Here is a 14,573-nt window from a genome sequence, read left to right on the forward strand (position 1 = left end):
AGGAAGGAGAAATCTCACAGCCACTCCTATGTAAAGCCTTGTGTTTAAGTTCAAGTGCAGGAAGCACTGCCTACACTGCAGGCAGGTGCACTCCGGAAAGCCAGAGCCACATAAGCCTGCACTCTTTTACAAGCACAAAAGCAGCTACAACTTCTCCCAGTAGGGACCCACCACATGTAGTCCTCTCTCATCACTTCGAACTCCTGCTCTGTTGCCATACATCAGGCCTCTCCAGAATTTCTCCTCTCTCTTGCAGTGTGTCCCAAGTATACAGAGCCAAGAGCAGACGTGAAAGATGGATTCATTCCTCTGTGCCAGCTGTATTTAATGCACAGATCCCATCCTGCTCTCAACACAGAATCTTGCTTTTCTGTCCAAAAACATTAGGATCAAGAGCTTTCTCTATAAATACACATTCTTCAACACATTTGTTTAAAGCGACTATCCTGAATTGGAGCACTGAAGATATAAATTCGTAAGTATTTTACTTTCTAATACTTGGTTTGTATATTAAAAAAAAAAAAAAAGCGTCCCTGAATACGTTCAAAGCCATGGTATGCTAGGCAAGGTATAAACACAAAGAAAGTCTGTACCTGAGAGCTTAGAGACAAATACGACAAAGCAGAAGGAAAAGAGGAAATTGTTACCCTTACTTTACAGAGTCTTAGAAAGATTGATGTGACTTGCCCAAACTCCTGTAGAAACTCTGGGGAATTGAACAGAGACCACTGGAGTCTCAACACAAAATCTTAATTACTGAATCCAATTTTCCACTCTTCCTTTCACATGGCTTTTTCATACATTAAAACACTTCACATAAGCTTCACTTCTTTTCTCCCAGGAGGAATAGCAAAGGCTGCAAGTTGCCCTTGTTAAACTAGGTTGCAGATCCAAACAAATTTAAAATGATATCTCAGCAAGATTTTGCAACCTGCCTGTGACAAATAAAAGGACTTTCACCCTGAAAATGCGTGAGCACTGGGGAAGACTAGCTGAGAGAATTTAGCAAGACTCTTAATGAAAGAGCCGAGCTACAGTATGTATATGCATGAGCTCATGTATTATTAAAACCATTATGATCAGAATAAGCGTTGTGAGCACAGTACTGAAAGTGTCACTAGCATTCATGCATCGAATAACTTGCCCTCATAAAGGTATAATAATGTGTTCATCAGTTTTGTTTATTCTCCCAAAGCAGTAATAGCATGAACAGAAAATAACCCTGTATGTTGCAAAAAGCACATAAATATAAATCTAATTATATCTCTCCTTGATATTATGACCAAGAGATGTTGAAGCTCACTGAGGAATAACATCTGAGACTAATGCATTCCTAAGAACCTTTGTGTGTTGTTACGTTCAAACCTAGCCTGGAATTTTATGAGTTAAAACAAATCTATCTTGCCACAGCCAGACAGACTGCCTCAGTAGCCTGGTGGTAGGTCCCTTCTCTGACAGGTGGGAGATTCAGCCTATATTTTCTGTGATACTGGTACAGCTAGCCCAGTGCTTGCTGCCAGCTACCACGCATCTTTCTCCAGGTGCCCCAAGGACTGACAGTTAAATCAGAGTGCTGATGATGGCTCCCTGGGAGGGTGTCCTATCTTCGGTGCTTCCAAGGATGACTGTGACACATGAGACAGTAGAGAGGATGTGAGAGGAGAGCAATCATAGGAGAGGCAAATGGAAGACTGTGGTAATCATCGAGTAGTACCAAAAAAACGTTCACACTTACATTCAACACACCTGATCAACAGAAAAAATGAAGTCAGACAAACTGAAAGTGACATGTAAAAATAAATATAAAAGTCATCCACAGATTGCTGATTATACTCAAACAGTTGCTTCAGTACAAGTTTTCTATACTAAATTGACTTTAAGAGCAGCCATCTCAGTCTCTTGGATTTTATTTTACCCTTTTACACATTAGCGAATTGTACTTTCATGTGGGAAACTTAAGCAGCAGTCTGTTCTTGCTGATAAAATGGCAAGACTCCCACTGGTTTCATTCAAAGGTTCGAGCTGTTAATGATGAATCAATCAATCAGTCAAGATATGAGAAGCTGCAGAGAGAACAGGAGTCAAAATTGGTCTCAAAATTCAGTGAGCTCATGTGTTCCTATGCTTATTTCATCAGCTGAATCAGATCTGCTTTCAGGAGTAGTGAGGAAAGATGCATATCTAGGACTGTGAGTAGGTGTGTTTGGTAAATGTTGTCACTTGGTTATCTCACTGCAGTTCCTGTATGTGAAAAGATTCAGAAGAGCTCAACACAATAGGAATTGTCCTGGCAGGGCACTAGGATTAGAGTGGGCAGGGCAAGAAGATGCCAGAATAGAAGAGAATGAAGTGGCAGAAGCCAGGGCACTGATAACACATAAGGCAAAGAGCAACCTGGTCTCACGGGAGGCAGCCCTGCCTACAGCAGGAAGTTGAAATTAGACAATCTTGAAGGTCCCTTCCAACCCAAACCACTCTATGGTTCTATTATTCACGCCTGCACACGCTGTTATCTGCCCCAATCTTTTGTTCTCAATCCTTTTCCTGGTCATTTATATAAGCGTGAAAGCAAAATCACAGCTAAGTGAGCTACATTTCGGAGAGATATTTAAGACCTTTCGCCTGCCTCTTCCAGGAAGCACTGTGGAAATTCACTTACTTGCTTTTTTAAGGTTTTTATGATTGGATGTTTAAAGGTTTGCATAATATGATTTGCAATACCATTAAGCACTGGATCCACTTATCCCCATAGCCTAAGTTACGGGAAAGAGTGAAGGAGAAATACTGACTCTCATTTCTCTAAAAATATCTAGTGGCAATTCTTAAGTTTTTAACAAAAAAAAAAAGACTTAAAGAAGCTTGACAATTATCTTGTGTACTAATTACATTGAAGCAATCCATAAAGTTTGAGGAAGAAATGCATAATAAATGTTTATTTACTCTATAACTCTAAACAGTTTCACTAGATCTATTCCATTTTTCTACAGACAGAAAAGCTAAGCAGAAATAGCTACTGCTACAAAGTGAACGAGGTATTTATAACACAAAAACACAGGGTTGTTCTACAAATGCAGAAAGGCTTTAAACTTAACAAAACCAACCAAAACACTGTTTATAGGATGCGCATGTGGGATGGGTATGCTTAAAATAGTAGTTTACTGAATGAAGAAAGTTGTAACTGAATAAAGCACACCTATACTGTTTTCTATCTGCAGGTTTACTGGTATACAGAAGAGCTTGTAGTGTTTAATATTTAAAGCTCAGAAGGGAAGAAGTTGTAAAAGAAGGGAAAAGAAAAGGCTACAGAATGCTATACAGCATCCTATATCCTGATGGGTCTTGTCTTTGCTATTTTCCCCCCCCATCTGTAAAATCCCACATGTCCAAGGCCACAATGCTTAATCAGAAGCTGTCGTAATCAGATAAAGGGGAGCTCAGTGCATTCCAGTGATGCTGCTCAATTAATGAAATGTTGTTTGTTTTGATCAAGGCATTGTGAACTTCCCAGTTTAAATCAGTCTTCAGATTTGAGGCTATATATGCTCACATTTCTACTACACAAGAAACAAACTTGCCTTTTTTATTGCCTTGCTACTCTCCAGAAGAGAAGAATCGCCTTTGTTCTCTATATAACAGTATTTTTCCAGATATTCACACTATACAGGAAGGAGAAGATTTATGGGAATTAAGAACAAGGCTCAGGAAACTTGGATGTAGTGACCAGCTCTGTAGGCGGCCTTCTGAGGGATCCTAAACAACGATTCTTCAGCCAGAACCTGACAAGTGTGGACACTTTTTCTGGGCTTAAGCACTCTTTATATTGCTACTGAATGATTTCTCTCTGCACCAGCTGCATAACCTCAGTCACCATCATAAGAACTGCAAGAAAGGACAGCTGAGGAGCAGGAACATCAGGAAGAGATCAAGGACTAAGACTACTGAACTATGAGATTAATTTCATCTAAATCTGATATTTTCCAGGAATCATTCTTTTACAATTCATTTTTGGGTCCTATTGACTTCAAAATTGTGACAAGTTAACTTCTACAATTGAATGAAAGCTGGAGGTATTCAACACCTGAACGTTCACTCTACTACCATGCAAAAATGTAAAAGCACAGAGAAAGCACAGATGAACTGTATGACTGAGAGAATTAAGAGACCCACCTTTGTTTTCCCATTTCTTAAGAACATAAAGAATTGACCAGTTTCAGTTCTCTGAGAGTCAGTAATTCAATAAAATGTTACATACTTCTTAATATGCAGGCAAGTCAGAAATCAATGGCAGGGTAAAACTTTAAAAAGTTAATGAATTATTTAGGGCTCTCTCTTAACTGAGCATTTTTTCAGGCATGTTTTTGAGTAGCTAAGTGGATTTGGAGACCTAGTTATTTTTCTAATACAGTCTCTGCCATTAGCTCTTCATCTGCCTAAAGTCTAACTAGCTACAGCTAAGAGTGAAGGCTGAAGACTTAACATAGTGAGTCATGATGGCTTAACAAGTTACCACCTGTCTCCTCAGCTGACATCACTGTCCATCACTTTTTCCCCCCTGAAGTCAAGGCAAAATGCATGAGACTCAACCCCATTCATTACCACTTAAGCTAGGAAATCTAATTCTTCAGGCAATCTCAGAGCACGCACCCATGTAGTTACAGAGGCTTAGTAAATACATAATAGCTTTAATGAGCTTCTGTAACACAATTCAAGACAATGGCCTTACTAAACACAGAATGGCATTCTATTTCAGCAGTTTAGCTCTTCGAATCTGCTCTGCAAGTTCTCACCCTGCTTTTCCTTAAGCAAAGCCAATACGAAGCTGCCCTTGATAAAGAAGTGTTGTTCTGGACATATGCTCATTTCTCATCCTGTACAGAGAGAGACATAGGAAGGGAAGAAACCCCAATATCAACATTGTAGCTAAATTAGATACGGTTACACTTATATAACTCTTAGTGCTGGTTATTTTATCCCCCATTTCTTTTAAATGTCTCTTGCCACAAGCTCATTTTGCCCGATATAAGCAGCTTCTCTGCTAGGAAATGTATTGGTATAATTTACAAAACTATTTCTGCATCACAAAAGCTAGCATAGACTGGGTCTTGGTAAATAAAATAGAACTTACGGTCAGCTTTTCTAAAGAGCTCAGCACATAATAGCTCACTTCACTGTATGCTTTTGAAAGCTGGACTGCATTAAGGTGTCTTTATGGGATCAGGGTTTGAAATAACTCAAATCCAGTATTTACTCTGAGGGTGCCTTAGCTCAAGAATAGAGACCTTGGCTTTTCCAGGGAGGGAGGGAGAAGTAATGAAGGGTAAGGAGGGAAGTGAAAGGTGAGATTGCCCTTTTTCCCCCATATGCTTTTTGTTTTTTTCCACATGTATTCCTGAAGGATGTAGAGGAAAAAAAGCAGAGCAGGTCTGCATTGTCAGGAAGCAGACGATCCAAGATAAAGCAGATTACTTTTTTTTCCCCCCCCTCAAACATCAAGACGCTCAGGGAGGTCCTGTCCTTGCCTTAAACACCGCCTTCTCTACTGCTGTGAAAATAGCTATATGCTACCCCTTGATTAGAGAGCAATCTCTATCCCTTAAAAAGAGATGGGTCATCCCTTACTGGAACAGCACAAAGTAAATCAAGAAGGGCTGACTTAATTGCTGAAGATTTGGTACAAATTCCCACCTGTTCTGACTCAAGGGCTTGTGAAATACCACCGAAGCTTTTTTTTTTTGTAAAAATAAGATACTTTTCCATATTGTAGCTGCCCTGTTAACCTTATAATCCTATCCCCTTTTCATACAGCAGATGTGTCGTGGCCATCTTCATTTTGATCTGGACTTGCAAAAGGCTTCAGTTCATCTATAACTTGATGCTGTCAGTGCTGCTTGTTGCTGTAGTAACAAAGTAGTATATATACCTTCAAGAATCATTGTTACAGAACTGCTGATTTCTCTAATATGATTAAAGAAAAGGAAAAAAGAGCTGAAAGACTGTTTTGATTACATCTATCGCTTTGTGCTGCAATGCCATTGGCAAAAAAGCTTTAATGTTTCCTCTGGAATAAAAATGTGAGGAAGTAGAGTTCTCTCTATCATACCTGGTAGAATAAAGGTCTGAATTGTGAATTGCACTGGTATGGACATGCACTGCTGGGCTCAGGTCCTTGTTGGCACAACTGCGAGTAATGACAATAAAGCCTACAGAATTATGCTGACAATGTTTCTGTAAAGTTGCATCAGTTCCCTACCCCTGGGCTAACTTGACACACCATTGTCAATATGTGTGATGCAGCTGATGTTTGGTAGTGGTTTAGAGGTGGACACAAACTTCTGCTTTGAACTGGAGCTTTGTTAATCAAGATCAACTTCCTTTCATTTCTACTTTGTTCAATGCAAAGCTGGACAAACAAGAAAATTCCTATTCTTGGAGTCTGCAAGCTCAAACAAACTTACTTACTGTAATGTGGCTGTCTTCTTCCTTTCTCTCTCTGAACACATCAGCAAAGCTACAATTACCCTTGCACGTACAGGGGGTTGTGGATGAGCTTAGTACAGAATGCAAGATGTGTTTCCAAAACATCTGAACTGCTGAAACTATGACTTCTTTCCATATTGGACTTGCATTGGTATAAACTGAGCAGATAAAGACAAATTCTCTATATGGCAAATTCAAATTCAATATCAACAATATGCTGGTGCAATTCCTCTAGTCAATAATCTGAATTGTAAACCAGGAGAAAAAGCTGGGAAGAAAAGACTTTTTCCTCCCTCTATTCTCACTAACATTTCACTGTTCTTCTAATTAAGCCTTAGGTTCTGTAGTCTGGTTAAGGTACTTTGAGTGTTATTAATGGACATCATTGTAGCAGCAGAAAGACTGAGCTAACAGTGTTAATACCTGTATTATTTGTTTAAAACAAACCTTCCATGTGAACTTTCACACATTTTATAATAACTGCAATTAAAATGATTTGTTACTCTGATTCTTAATTATCTGAAACATAAACGTTTGCTTCATTAAGAATCTGGAAGGATCATTATGTTTAAACTCAGAATTGATATGGTTCATTCTCAGCCTCATAAAAACTCCAAAAAAAAAAAAAAAGAAAATGTATGCAGTGGCAAAAACACTTCTCATTTCAGAAATTGTGTGGACGATAATGGGAGTAGTAAAGAAATTTGGCTGCTTAGCAAAGAAGCTGCTAACAGTGTTCAATAAGCATTTGAAGAAAAATGAATCTTCATGAATTAAATTCCGTGTGTGAGCAGTTCACCTACAGCACAGCTCAGGGCAACCAGAGCCACCCCACTGTAACTCCTAGGCTGTTGTAGCTCTGCATCTAGCAGTTGTAATTGATGCACTGCAAACATCCCCAACACGTATACGGAACTGAGGGCCTTACACGCTTACAACAGAAAGAAAAGCCTTGTTTATTAAGGCACTCAGAGCTGTTTGTCTCCTCTTCCTTTCCTCTTTATTTTCTCATGTGATTACAACTTCTACTGTCAGTGATGTTCATCAGTCTTTGCTGTTCAACCCTGTTATCATCAAGTCTCACTGTTAGATTTTTATTCCACTTTACAACATAGCATCTCTATAACATTTGAAAACAATTTTGAAAATTGCAGAGTCCTGTTTGTTCAGTCCTCATTTTGTTAGGCTGTATTATCTATTGCTGTGCAATATCAGGCCTTTCCCATCTCACACTTGCTGAACCAAAAACAGCTATTAAAGACTTCACAGGAGTAAGTCATGACTCCACAACAGCCTGTTGTCCATCTCAGGAAATCAGACTCTTAGATTATTTGGGTTGGCTTTTCCACACTCTGTGTTCAGGTTGTTTGTATAGGGCTCTCAACCTGCTTTTGGAGTATTTTCTAATATGCCAACATATCCAGAGTCTTACATTCCCCAGATGAAAACTCCACTTGCACTGAAGTTAACGGGAGCTCTGCTCCAAACAGCATGCAAATTAATACCAAATACTGCCTTTGAGGCAAAGACTTCTACAGCGTGCAGCAGAGCCTATGTAATGGTTCCCATGGATAATTATGGTGCACAGATAAGGACTGCAGAGCAGCATAGCAGGGACAGCCCATGCTCATGCCAAGCAAGCAAAGCTGCCCTCCAGAAAAGCAACCTGTGAGATCAGGTACCAGACTCTTCCTGCAACTTCACTTATACAAACCTTGACCTGCAAAGCATGGTAACTGATCAGAGTTCAGAAAGAGTGGCAATGATTCTACATTTCATTTTGAATTCAAAGTCTCAGGAATTCCTAAGTCACAGTAGGTGCTACCAAGAAATCATTTAGTACACTAAAAAAAACGAAAAACAACAACAACAACAAAACAAAAAGACATTCTTTTTGCTGAAATATACATTCTCAACTGAAACAGAACTGTTTCTGAAAAAGCCTATGTTTACAGATGTTTCTTTCTATATTTAATAATTCATTCTTACTACAATTTGATTATTTGAGCTTCAGAAAAAAAAGCACTCACTAAAACATGAATATGCCCATTTACAGAAATTCAGATTTAGAAATCTTTTATCATCACTTTATATCATCTGTTTTGATGCCTAACACTTAGAAATCTAAAAGAATTACTGATGTCTATTCCAAATACTGATATGAAGTGTTCATAATAACATAAAGTATGCTAGAGTAAAGTGCAATCACTCCATACTTAAAAAGCAGCAATGAAGTTTCATTCTTAAAGAAATGGAAGTTTTCCTGCCTGCAGAAAATACAAGTGAATGTCTCCAAGTGTAGCTCAATCTCTTGATGTTTCTTTTAATATTCTTAATACTGACTAAATTGGGAACTGATTAATATTAACTTCTTTACTGGAAAGAATTGATTTGAGTGAGTGTTGGGTTAGAAAAGACCATCAAAACTTTTGTTTAAATTGTATCTGTGTCACAAAATCTGGATGTCAAGTTCCCTAAGGTTGGGGCTATTCAGTGCAGTTCTACCACTCCAAGGAGTGGCCAAATCCTACCCTGACCCAACCATTTCTCCTAGATCAACACCTTCTTCCTTATAGAGCTCTGTTAGTCCCAGCTTTGTCTGCGGTCTACAGTATGTTTCTACAGTTGATGAGGACATCACAATGTATTTCTACAAGTCACTAGTTTACAAGTGACTAGTGACCTCAGTGTTGGAAACATAGATTCCTCATTTAGCCCGTATCTCACAATACTGTCATGTTCTTCTTAATCTATTCAAGGAAACTAAGAAAGGAAAGTGGTAAAAATAAAATAAAAAAAAAAAGATCAAGGTCAAAGCAGCAAAGAGTCCTGAAGAAGTATCAGGATGCATAGTAGCAATTGACATCTGGCACTTGGTATTTCATATTAAAAATAGCTTAGCTGTATTACAAAGAGTTAAAAGTACATTAATGTTTAATAAGGCACAAAGAGCACAGCGACAGTAACAGTTCTGTTAAAACGGAAATACAGATCTGAAGGAACTCCAGCTCCAGTAGTTCCCATTATACACTTCGATCAATTTCACAGAGAACTCCACTTGAGCAGACTACACTCTTCCCAGGCTGACATAAATAAAAATCAGCTCCACAAATGCCTTTAATGTAGCTTAACTTAACAGCACCCAGCCATACGGCCAAATCACAACCAATAAGAACACCTTGAAACACGACAGGGAGCTCATGTCTTCAGCCTCAACTGCTTTGCCATTAAATTTGCTCCTACTAATTGATACTTGCTGATCTAGGCATAGACCTAACTTCAAGCCAAATCCTGCAGTCCTCACTTACAGAAAGTAATACAAACAGATGAGAAACTGGTCTAAGTAACGACTTATATTTGTGCTATCTGCATTCTGTAAGATACCCCTAAAAGGGGTCTGCAACTTGACTAAATAAGCTTTCAGAAGAGCTAGGCATAAATGCTCTTTTTTCAAGCACCATCCTTCAACAAAATGAGATTTAAATGAGTTAATTACCTGAAATCCTCCTGCTTTCATGTAGGAATTTGCTGGACAGCATGAGCCAGTCTGCTTTTATTTTTGGAGTACACTCTTCTTGTCCTGTGATTTGAACCTCACCTATAAATCAAAAGGATGCCTTTAAATTCTGCACCAATGTGCCTTTGCACTGGTTCCTAGTAACACTGAAATCTAAAGAAAAATCTCTGTACAATTAGCTGACCTGGCATTGTAATTATAGCAAGCTCAGTTTTCTAGCAGGAAAACACTTCTGCCAGGTGAGACTGATAAGACAGTGGTAAAATTTCTGCTACCTCTCCAGGTGTAATTAGTGAGGAATTAAACTCACCTGCAAGCCCCAAAAAACTGGCAGAGAGGGTGGGGTTTTCCAGGGAAGCTGGGCTTTGAGTTAATTATTTTGTTAAGGTTTGACACTATGCACTGAAGCTTGTCTGATCAAAATTTTCTGGTCAAAATCTCTGATATCTGGACTTCCAGAAAATTAGTGATATTGGAGTTGTTGTGAGTAGAGTTTAATCCTTGTGGGATTCCGCTGCCTGGGTGGCTTTTAGGCCTTGCCTCCCTATCCAAGCACATCAATAGAAGCGAGCTTTTCCTCTCTGGTGTGTGGAACAGGCAGTTAAAGCTTTAAAGAAACAATTAACTCCTAATTAAATTCCTAGACCTCTTCACTGCTAGCAGAGGAATACCAATGGAGATGGGGAGCAGAAAATGACAGAAAACCAGTACTGTTTTCTCCAGAGGTACTTTCCAAGGCCTACGGTTCTGTAACACAGCCCGCTACAACCTGCTTACTGCCTTAAGGACTCAAAACTGAGCCTGAGTTCTACTTTATGCTGACCCACCTCTGTGTCAGGACCAAGCTCAGGACCTAGCAAGGGTGACAGCAAGAACAGCTCTGTCGGGACATCATAAGGGACCATAAGCATTCCCCTGTGTCCTGGCCCTCCCTGAATGCCAAAGCAGCCCACACAGATTTCTGCGAGGTGCTGGCGCTGCACTGGAGCCACTAAAACTGTCAAATGAAGCAATCTGCTCTACTTTTGACAGCAACTGTACTTTCATTTCAATTGAAAAAAAGAAGGGTTACTGGAAAATTGCAGTGGGTGTGCAGCAGCTGTTCTGTAAAACCTACTCATTCCTCCACACTGGAGGGCACCTTCAGCAGCAGCTGGGTCCCTGTGGCCTGAAAAAGCTGATGCAGCCATGCAGGCTGTGACTGTTTTCTCAGCCTGCTCCATCCCAATCTGTGACTAATATCATCCAATAAATGCCTACTTGCTTGAAAATGGACTCACTACTAAGTCCAGCAACAGAGGCTGCAGTTATTTCTGGCTGCCCAAATCCCATTTCCCTTTGCATTTACAGTTATTTGCTGTAACCAGATCTATGTGTCCACATGTACTGCCAGCTCCTGAGCACTCTTACAAACAAGGTAATGTCTCTATTGTTTTCAGAAAGCATGTTATTGTTGACAATTTGCTGCTATGGACTTTGAAACCTCTCAGGTATACACTGGAATGAAATTACCATACTTAAAACCAATTTACTTAATTCAAAGGATGTGGCGTTTTTAATAAGACTACCCTTTATGTAAATAGCATGTTTTTTTTTTTTTCCTTAAAAAAAGTAGCCCACCACAGTTTGACCTCATTTTCTGGAGGAGTACTGTCATATGGGAATTTAATTGCTCTAAATAGTGACGGAAGATAGTTATTAGAAAAATCATAGTACCATTTGAGTTAGAAAGGACCTTTAAAGATCATCTAGTCCCACTCCCCTGCAATGAACAGGGATACTTACAGCTTGATCAGGGTGCTCAGAGCCTAGTCCATCTTGTATGGTAGTGAGTAACTGAGAAAGGAGAGGGTATATACTATCTTTTCCAGATGACAGAGCTTACAGCTGAAGTCTGTCCAAGACCTTAAGCAGCCTCCAAAACAAGCTAATGAAAGTCACAGTGACTTCCAGCCCTGCACCTCACAAAACTAAGCACAGATACCTGACATTTCTAGCTCAAAGTTTAACCTGGGGGGAACGCTCTTGGTTTCATAGACAGTAAAGACCAATCAAAAAAGGAATAGACAGGAACAGCCTAGCAGGCAATTGTATCAGCCTAGCATACAGAAGTTGTAAATTGGTTTAAATGCAGCCTGGATATCTTTTCCCCTCTCCCACAAGGGACAGAAACATTTTAATATCAGAATACTTACAGACAAGGGCTTTAAAGCAAAGCAAACAGCCTTGATTCCAAATAAAATTGTACTGACAAATCTGTTTTATCACAGCATAATGGTAATAAACACTGCTAGACAGGGCTGGACTGAATTTAAAAGCAGGTTTCTATAATTAGTATGAAAATCTTATTTGGTACCCAAATTAAGAACTGTTTTGTTAAGCTATAAAGAAGTCATATTGGAGGAATTAACAAACATACAGCTGTAATTAACAGCCTTTAAGTACCATATTTTGCCATATTTTTCCCTTGTTCTATGTTGTGTTTGGAGGTTTGGTGCAGTTTTTTTCCTTCATTGTGTGAAGCTTTTTTTTAGCTACTAGACTGCAGTAACAATTGATTATGGAGACCACCACTTACAACAGTTAACTGTTGATGGATGATGCAGGTACAAGAAGTCATTCAGTTTTTTGATAAAAGGCAGAGCACAGCATAAACGTGGAAGAATGAATAATTTACATACAGAGTTAAAAAGTGAACAGGTTTTTTTTTTTTTTTTTTCCAGTTGTAGCAATTGGAGAGATCAATATGATAGAAAAGGTGTGATAACAGGAAGACTAGCACCCTAGAAAGGTGCTATAAAAGAAAGGAAGAAAATTGCTCACCTGTATTAGAAAAGTCTAGCTTTGAAGGGAAAGCTTTACCAAGGAGGAACCTCCAGAAAGAGATTCTTCTCCAGTAGCAGTCAGCCCTTAAATGAGGTTTAAGGGAGGTGCAGCCAGGCTTCACCCCATCAAACACACAGCTGAACTGCCATCACCTGTGCTCCCAGGGCTGACTGTTCCTTTCCCCAGGTGCTCAATCAGTGGTTCAGGCCGTGACTCAACAATTTCCATACAGCAGCATAACAAAAATCACTATTGTTAAAGCTCAGCTGTGCACGAAGTATGTTCCTCAATAAAATGAACAGTATTTATTTAAAACACACATGTGAACATGCTCAATTACTAATTCCACTATAAAGTAGTTCAGGCATTAAGTTTACAGTTAACTGCTTTATACCAGTAGAAGATATAGGCTATTTTCTCCCGATATTTTTGAATATGTATTATCTAAAATGCTTCAGTCTATACCTAATTAAGCAGGTAAATAAATCCTATTAAAGCCAAAGAAGCTACTGATGTGATTAAAGGTGATACATTTAAATTCTTCTTGGAATTCAGATCCAAAATCTTAACTCCATCTGCAATCTGCAATGCATTTAGGTAGCTTTAGACACTCAAATCAATAGGATTAGATGTTTGCTTGAAGTTAGCAATGAATTTAAATGCTGTGCTAAAAAGGAAAGTACTCATACAACAGATTAGATGTGGTTGAAATTTTGCAATGATTATCAAGGAATGTTTTTGAGAAACTGAAATATGCCCATTTTTCCATTAACTTTAAGCAAACTTTTAGACAAAAGAAAATATAGTTAGTTCAATTTTTTTCATCTCAGTACCTTATATTCCATTATCTTCTTTCAATGAGGAAAAAGTCATGGAAAAGGAAGGGAATTCTTTTTCCAGTCTGGGGGTGACAGAGTAGGGGAATATTAAGTTCCAAGTTCCTGATATTAGAAAAAAATAGGCATTTTCAAATTAAGTAGTTCTGCATAGCAATGCATCATTGATTTTGTGTTTTTCTAACTGGGCAAGTTGAATACAAGACTTAGAGAAGGTTTTCATGTAAGAGTTCTGAGGTCTTTTGCTGACATGAATGTCTTTATATCACTTCCAACTTTTTTTTCATGGCTATCAGATGAACTGGTACTCCAGATTGAAGTGCGAGAGGGAAGAAACAAAGCAAAAACAAAACAAAAAAAGCCAAGCCAGCATTTGTATTAAGAAACATTTTTATTAACAAAACAGTAAATTCCACTTGCTTAGCATTTCCGATAATGAATAAATTGGCCTTGCAACAAATAAAAAAATCGTAAATATCTATCACAGAAAGCACTATAAGGTTAGGGGCATTGGGCCTCTCTTCGATGTCTTAGGGTTGAAAGTTTCACACATTATTTAGTGTTTTGTTAAAAAAGGCAACACAATACAGTCATAGAAATGAAGCCATCTCAGACAAACAAATTAGATTATTATAGAGTAGGGATCCAATTTTATGTTAGGTAGTTGTTTTATGTCTATTTGCTTGTTGTTGCTGCTGTTTTTAAACACAAAGGAATATTAAATCCATTTGCTGGCACTTCTGATATATCCATATTTGTTTTTTGTTAAATTACAAAATTAAAGAGGAAAAAGGAGAACCTTCAGAAACAGTATTAAAATTGTGTTTGTTTCTTATGGTAGTAACAGAAATTTTTTTCCTTGATGTATGGATTTATTTAAAGATTAATCTACCAAACTGCCTGGAAGTTGACCTAAC

At 38.5% G+C, this 14,573-nt stretch overlaps 1 long non-coding RNA gene across 1 annotated transcript; it reads right to left on the reverse strand.

Annotated features, from left to right (window-relative positions):
• Positions 1-7,187: 7,187 nt before the first annotated feature.
• On the reverse strand, positions 7,188-12,891 carry LOC116216371. Its single transcript, XR_004159037.1, has 3 exons — positions 12,818-12,891; positions 9,974-10,075; positions 7,188-7,541 (listed from the first exon to the last, which is right to left on the reverse strand). It is a non-coding gene; the product is annotated as an uncharacterized LOC116216371 (long non-coding RNA).
• Between the last annotated feature and the right edge of the window lie 1,682 nt (positions 12,892-14,573).

The sequence above is a fragment of the Meleagris gallopavo genome, chromosome 2, assembly GCF_000146605.3.
Source record: "Meleagris gallopavo isolate NT-WF06-2002-E0010 breed Aviagen turkey brand Nicholas breeding stock chromosome 2, Turkey_5.1, whole genome shotgun sequence".
In the NCBI taxonomy this organism is placed as follows: domain Eukaryota; kingdom Metazoa; phylum Chordata; class Aves; order Galliformes; family Phasianidae; genus Meleagris; species Meleagris gallopavo.